Source organism: Muntiacus reevesi, chromosome X, assembly GCF_963930625.1.
Source record: "Muntiacus reevesi chromosome X, mMunRee1.1, whole genome shotgun sequence".
NCBI lineage: Eukaryota > Metazoa > Chordata > Mammalia > Artiodactyla > Cervidae > Muntiacus > Muntiacus reevesi.
The window spans coordinates 11,461,019-11,467,851 of record NC_089271.1 but is presented as its reverse complement, the minus strand read 5'-3'; the positions used below and the strand labels follow the sequence as shown (position 1 = coordinate 11,467,851).

The 6,833-nt window shown below is 38.2% G+C and overlaps 1 pseudogene; it reads left to right on the top strand.

The window, feature by feature from the left end:
- The first annotated feature begins 1,514 nt into the window (after positions 1 to 1,514).
- LOC136153966 (FAST kinase domain-containing protein 2, mitochondrial pseudogene) lies at positions 1,515 to 3,765 on the top strand (annotated as a pseudogene).
- Positions 3,766 to 6,833: the final 3,068 nt, after the last annotated feature.

Below are 6,833 nucleotides of genomic sequence, written 5' to 3'. Positions count from 1 at the left end.
ATTCTGTGAGAGCTGTTACATGTACACATTAATTTGTTGAGTATCCATTTGGGGCCACGCACAATGCCTGGGGTTGGTGATATAAAGTTCAGGATGTCTAGCGTTATTTGACATTAGTGCCCTCAGCCATCATGCCTACCTTTAAAGCCACTGTGAATTTTCAAAACACCCTCATGAAAGTGGTACTGTCCACTGGCCTAGCATGCTGACGAACTTCATGAGCCTGGCTGAAGGGTTTGGACTTCATCCTATGGGCTCTGGGAGCCACTGAGGGACTTTAAACAGGGAGTAACATGATGCATGCCAACATCTATTGGATCATCCAAAAAGCAAGAGAGTTCCAAAAAAACATCTACTTTTGCTTTATTGACTATGCCAAAACCTTTGACTGTGTGGATCACAACAAACTGTGAAAATTCTTCAAGAGATGGGAATACCAGACCACCTGACCTGCCTCCTGAGATATCTGTATGCAGGTCAGGAAGCAACAGTTAGAACTGGACATGGAACAACAGACTGGTTCCAAATTGGGAAAGGAGTACATCAAGGCTGTATATTGTCACCCTGCTTATTTAACTTATATGCAGAGTACATCATGAGAAACGCTGGCCAAGCTGGAATCAAGATTGCCGGGAGAAATATCAATAACCTTAGATATGCAGATGATACCACAATTATGGCAGAAAGCAAAGAACTAAAGACACTCTTGATGAAAGTGAAAGAGGAGAATGAAAAAGTTGGCTTAAAACTCAACATTCAGAAAACCAAGATCATGGCATCTGGTCCCATCACTTCATGGCAAATAGATGGGGAAAGAATGGAAACAGTGGCAGACTTTACTTTCTTGGGCTCCAAAATCACTGCAGATGGTGACTGCAGCCATGAAATTAAAAGACGCTTGCTCCTTGGAAGAAAAGTTATGACTAACCTAGACAGCATATTAAAAAGCAGAGACATTACTTTGCCAACAAAGGCATTACTTAGCCAAGTCAAAGCTATGGTTTTTCCAGTAGTCATGTATGGATGTGAGAGTTGGACTACAAAGGAAGCTGAGTGCTGAAGAATTGATGCTTTTGAACTGTGGTTTTGGAGAAGGCTCTTGAGAGTCTCTTGGACAGCAAGGAGATCCTATAAGTCCATCCTAAAGGAAATCAGTCCTGAATATTCATTGGAAGGACTGATGCTGAAGCTGAAACTCCAATACTTTGGCCACCTGATGCAAAGAACTGACTCATTGGAAAAGACCCTGATGCTGGGAAAGATTGAAGGCAGGAGGAGAGGATGACAGAGGATGAGATGGTTGGATGGCATCAAAAGTTTGAGTAAATTCCAGGAGCTGGTGATGGACAGGGAGGTCTAGTGTGCTGCAGTCCATGGGGTCACAAAGAGTCAGACACGACTGAGTGACTGAACATGATACATGATCAAATATGTGTGTTTAAGGGCACGGAGGCGATACGCTCAGCTCGCGAGCAAACTGTCATGGCCGCGCCTATCTACAATCACAGGCTTCTATTCTAAGGAAAACGACGGCAGGCATGAGTTTTTTTTCATATGTAGAAGCGACATGTGTGTCATCTTGATAACTTTAAAATCTTTTGAAAGTATTTCAGTAACTAGAAGATGAATAACAGAACAGGTTCCTTTTTATGGAACCTCAGACAACTCAGTACTTTAGTTCCAACAGGCAGAACTATGAGACTGTATCCTTTGGCATTTTGCAGACCAAATATTGCTTATTCAAACTGGAACGGAAGAAACCTTTTAAATACCTTTGATAATAAAATGCAATCATCTATTATATATCTCTTTCAGGATGCTTTAATTTTTAAATCAGGAGGTGATGGCTGTCAAACAAAGGGCATAAGCACAGTAACAGTCTTTACAGTTGACAAACTACTTTGTCCTAGAAGACTGTCCTAGGATTCAAAACACTTTCTTGCCTCTGATAATGAACTGAAGAAAAGCTTTCATCAGGAGGCCTCTGATGAAGATGTTCTCACCAAGAGAAGAAAACCAACTCTGATCAACAGTAGAAAACTGTCTCAGGAGTGTAATTCCCTGAGTGATGTGTTAGATATATTTTCAAAAGCACCTACATTTACTAGTAGTAACTATTTCTCAGCCATGTGGACAGTTGCCAAACGGATGTCTGAGGACCAGAAGCGCTTTGAAAAACAGTTGATGTTTAACCACCCTGCGTTTAGCCAGCTGTGTGAACAAGTTATGAGAGAAGCCAAGATCATGTATTTCGACAACCTGCTGTTTAGTCTTCATGCTATAGTGAAGCTTGGAATTCCTCAGAACACGCTGCTCGTACAGACTTTGCTGAGGGTGGTCCAGGAACGTATCAATGAGTGTGATGAGAAATGTCTTTCAGTTTTGTCAACTATCTTAAACACAATGGAGCCATGCAAGAATGTGGATGTTCTGGCAGGAATGCGATGCTAGTTGATGAGCAAGTTTGGAAAATAAAACATGTCTTCACATTACAAACTGTAATGAGAAGTATTGGAAAAGATGATCCAATTGGTCTTAAAAGGAAATTGGAGATGAAAGCCTTGAAAGAATTAGACCAATTTTCTGTTTTGAATTGCCAGCACATGTTTGCGGTACTGGCCGCCATGAATCACCATTCTGTTATCCTTCTGAATGAGTGCAGTAAGAGAGTCACAAGTAACATCCATGGGTGTCCTTTTAAAATATTGATCAACATATTGCAGTCTTGCAGGGACCTCCAATATATTAATATAGACCTCTTTAAAGGAATAGCAGATTATGTGGCTACAACCTTTGACATCTGGAAGCTGAAAAAAGTTCTGTTTCTCCTCATTTTATTTGAAAACTTTGGCTTTCGACCTGTTGGTTTGATGGATTTGTTTATAAAGAAAGCAGCAGATGAATCTGGCTTCTTAAATGTGAAAAGCCTTGTCTGTATTCTTAATGTATATTCTTCTCTCACCCACTTCTACAAATGCCAGACCCACAAGTTCCTAGGAGTTATGGCCAGTGCTCTGACTGGTAGTCTTCACCACATATCTTCTGAAAACCTGTTAAATGCAGTGTGTTCATTTTGCTGGATGAACCATTTTCCCCCTGGCCCTCTTTAATCAGCTTCTTCAAAAGGACGTCATTGATGATCTGCTGACGTCAGGTGACGTGGAGAGGAATGCTCACAGGCTGCATGTTGTGGCTGCTTGTCTAAAGCTCGATGACGCTCCTTGTCACAAGGACCTGGACTTGGCGCTGCCGCGGCTGCCCCCCCGCACCCTCATGTCCTCAACCAAAGGTTGCTGCAGCGCTGAGTGACCTTCTGGGAGAAGGATGCTTCTCTCAAAGTGTACGGTTGCCGCACAATTATTTTATTGATTTTGAAATCAGAGTGGATAATAACCGGAGCCAAGCGCTTCCATTTTCTGATGTGGATGTGGTGACTGCTACAGATATTCAGAGAGTAGCTGTACTCTGTGTTCCTAAATCTGCTTACTGTTTGGATTCAACCCACCCCAAAGGATACCTTGCTATGAAAATGCAGCATTTGAAAATAATGGGTTTTTATGTAATCGTGGTCAATAATTGGGAGGTGGAAAAACTACAGATGAAGGATGCAGTCGTGTTTTTGAAGACTAAAATCTATTCACCCAAAGCACTGTCTGCTGCTGATACACATTTGCAAAGCACGTGTTAAAGTAAAAAGTAACCTTTTAATGTTTTGAGACCTGAATTTGTAAAAATAACTTTAATAAATACTATAATTTAAAAAAAGGGCACAGAGACTTCTGAATCCATTAATTACCAAAGGTTTCTTACTGTGAACACCTGCAACTCTTTGAGAGTTTCTTAGTCACTGATGGCAGCCTGAAACCAATGATGGATAAGGACTTGGTGAGTCAATACCCCGGCCACCTCACCCCTTGGTTGGGAAAACTGAGTCATATCGTACATGCTCCCTTAGCATCCCCAGTGGGAATGATGTCCAGAGGCCCAGAGTGGAAACAGGCTTCATAACTTACTCTCCCATAGCTTCCTTCTCTTCCTTGGCTCACTTTCCCCTCCCTTGCCAGTGTTTCCAGGAATCACCTTCCAAATACTTGCTTGCCTCTAGGGAAACGCCAAACAATACATTTATATATTCTGGCAGAAACAATTTCCATTTAAACTTTGAATTATGTCTTATGGCAGATTTGGAAACAGAATCTCCTTTTAATTCCATCTAGCATAAATTCTATTGTATGTGTGAGCTCTGAGGTTCCCCAAGGCCAGTTTGAGAAGAGTGGGGTGTTTTGCTCTTCTTTAGATGGAGAACTCGTCATTTTGGTATGACCCATTCATTTATTCTAGTCTGATTATAACCAAGTGGATAAAACCCATGAGTCTAATCCTAAACTCATCATTTAGTCACACACCTTTCACTTAGTGAACTTGTAAGAATGTGGTATTTTCTCTATGGTATAAAATTTGTATGGTGTGAAAATGAAGAAAACACATCTTTTAAATTTGTTTTCAGTGCAACAAAGTACACTATAAATTCCCTAAATCACAGATTTATGACATATGTGAATTCTGGTATTTCCTTCTTTTGTCAAATGCATGGTACTGCTTGGATGCCAGGGACATGAATTTATGTAATGAGAAGCATATGGTATAAACACAATATGACAACTATTATATATTTCTTTGATAAACAGAAAAAGAATATGTATTTTTTTTGATGCTAACTACTCTTCAGATTGTAAAGATAAGCTATCCCATGTTTGCTACTTGGCTCCATTAAGATGACTTAATTACTACAACATTTTAGATGACTGCATATTCTCAAGAATTAATAATACAATATAGATCTGAAGGAAATATGTGACTGTGATCAGAGTTTACTGTTAAAAAGTCTATTTTGCTTGCTTTCAGTCAATAAAGGTTTACATGGCACAGATCCATGGGACAAAGCAGGGAACAAGAGAAAATTCCTGCTCTGAGAACTTCCTTATAATGAGGGAAAACAGGCAATTAACAATTAGATAAAAGCAAACCAAACCCAACAGTACCTAAAAGAGATCATACACCGTGATCAAGCTGGATTTATTCCAAGGTCACAAGGATAGTTCAACGTAGGCAAATCAATCAGTGTGATACACAACATCAACAAAAGACAAAAACCACAAGATCATCTCAACAGGAGTAGGAAAAGCATTTGACAAAACTCAATATTCATTCATGACTAAAAACTCTCAAAATGGGTAGAGAGGGACCATATTTTAACATAATAAAGGTTGTTTACAACAAACTCACAGCCAACATAATATTCAACAGTAAAAAGCTGTAAGCCTTCCCACTAAATTCAGGAATAAGACAAGGAAGCCCACTCTCACCACTTCTATTCAACATAGTATTAGAAGTCCTAGCCACAGTAGTCAGACAAATATCTAGGAATAAATTTAACCAAGGAGGTATAAGACCTATACTCTTAAGACTTGAAAACATTGATGAAGAAAACTGATGATTCCAATAAATTGAAGGATAGCCCATGCTCTTCGAATGGAGGAATTAAAATTATTAAAATGGCCATATTACTGAAAGTAATCTATAGATTTAATGCAATTCCTGTCAAAATACCCATGACTAAAACAAATAGTCCTAAAATTTATATGGAACCAAAAAGGACCCCAAATTGCCAAAGCAATCTTGATAATAAAGGACAATGCTGAAGATATGACTCTCCCAGACTTCAGACAATACTACAAAGCTACAGTAATCAAAACAGCATGGTATTGACACTAAAAGAGACAGATATATTAATGGAACAGAATGGAGAGCCTAGAAATAAACTGACACGCCTACAGTCAATCTACAACAAAAGAGGCAAGAATATACAATGGAATAAAGACAATCTATTCAACAAGTGGTGCTGGGAAAATTGGACAGCTACATGTAAAATAATGAAATTAGAACATTTTCTCATACCATATACAAAAATAAACTCAAAATGATTTATAGACCTAATTGACCTGAAACCATAAAACTTTGAGAATAGAACATAGGTAAAACATTCTCTGACACAAATCAAAGCAATATTATCTTGTGTAAGTCTACTAAGGCAAAAGAAATAAAAATAAATGGGGCCTAATTAAACTTTTGCACAGCAAAAGTAACCATCAATAAAATGAAAAGACAACCTACAGATTGGGAGAAAATATTTGCAAATGATGAGACTGACAAGGGGTTAATATATGAAATATACAAACAGTTCATACAACTCAATATCAAAAAACCCAAACAACTCAGTCAAATATGTGAAGAAGACCTAAATAGACATTTCACCAAAGAAGGCATACAGATGGCCAACGTGAAAAGATTCTCAATATTGTTCATTTAGAGAAATGCAAACCAAAACCATAATGAGATATCAGCTCACACCTATCAGAATGGCTATTATCAAAAAGTCCACAAATAAAAAAATGTTGGAGAAGATGTGGAAAAAAGGGAACCCGCCTATACTACACTATTGGTAGGAATGTAAATTTGGTACAACCACTGTCTGGAAAGCAGTATGAAAGTTCTTAAAAAACTAAAAATAGAGCACCATAGGATTCAGCAATACAACTCCTGGGTATATATCCAGAAAAGATAAAAATACTAATTTGAAAACATACATGCCCCCCAATATACATAACAGCATTATTTACAATAGCCAAGACATGGAAGCAACCCAAGTGTCCATCAACAGACAATGAGGTTTAGAAGACATAGTATATATATATGTATATATACTATATATATATGTATGTATATATGTATATATACATATATATATGTATATATATGTATGTGTATATATG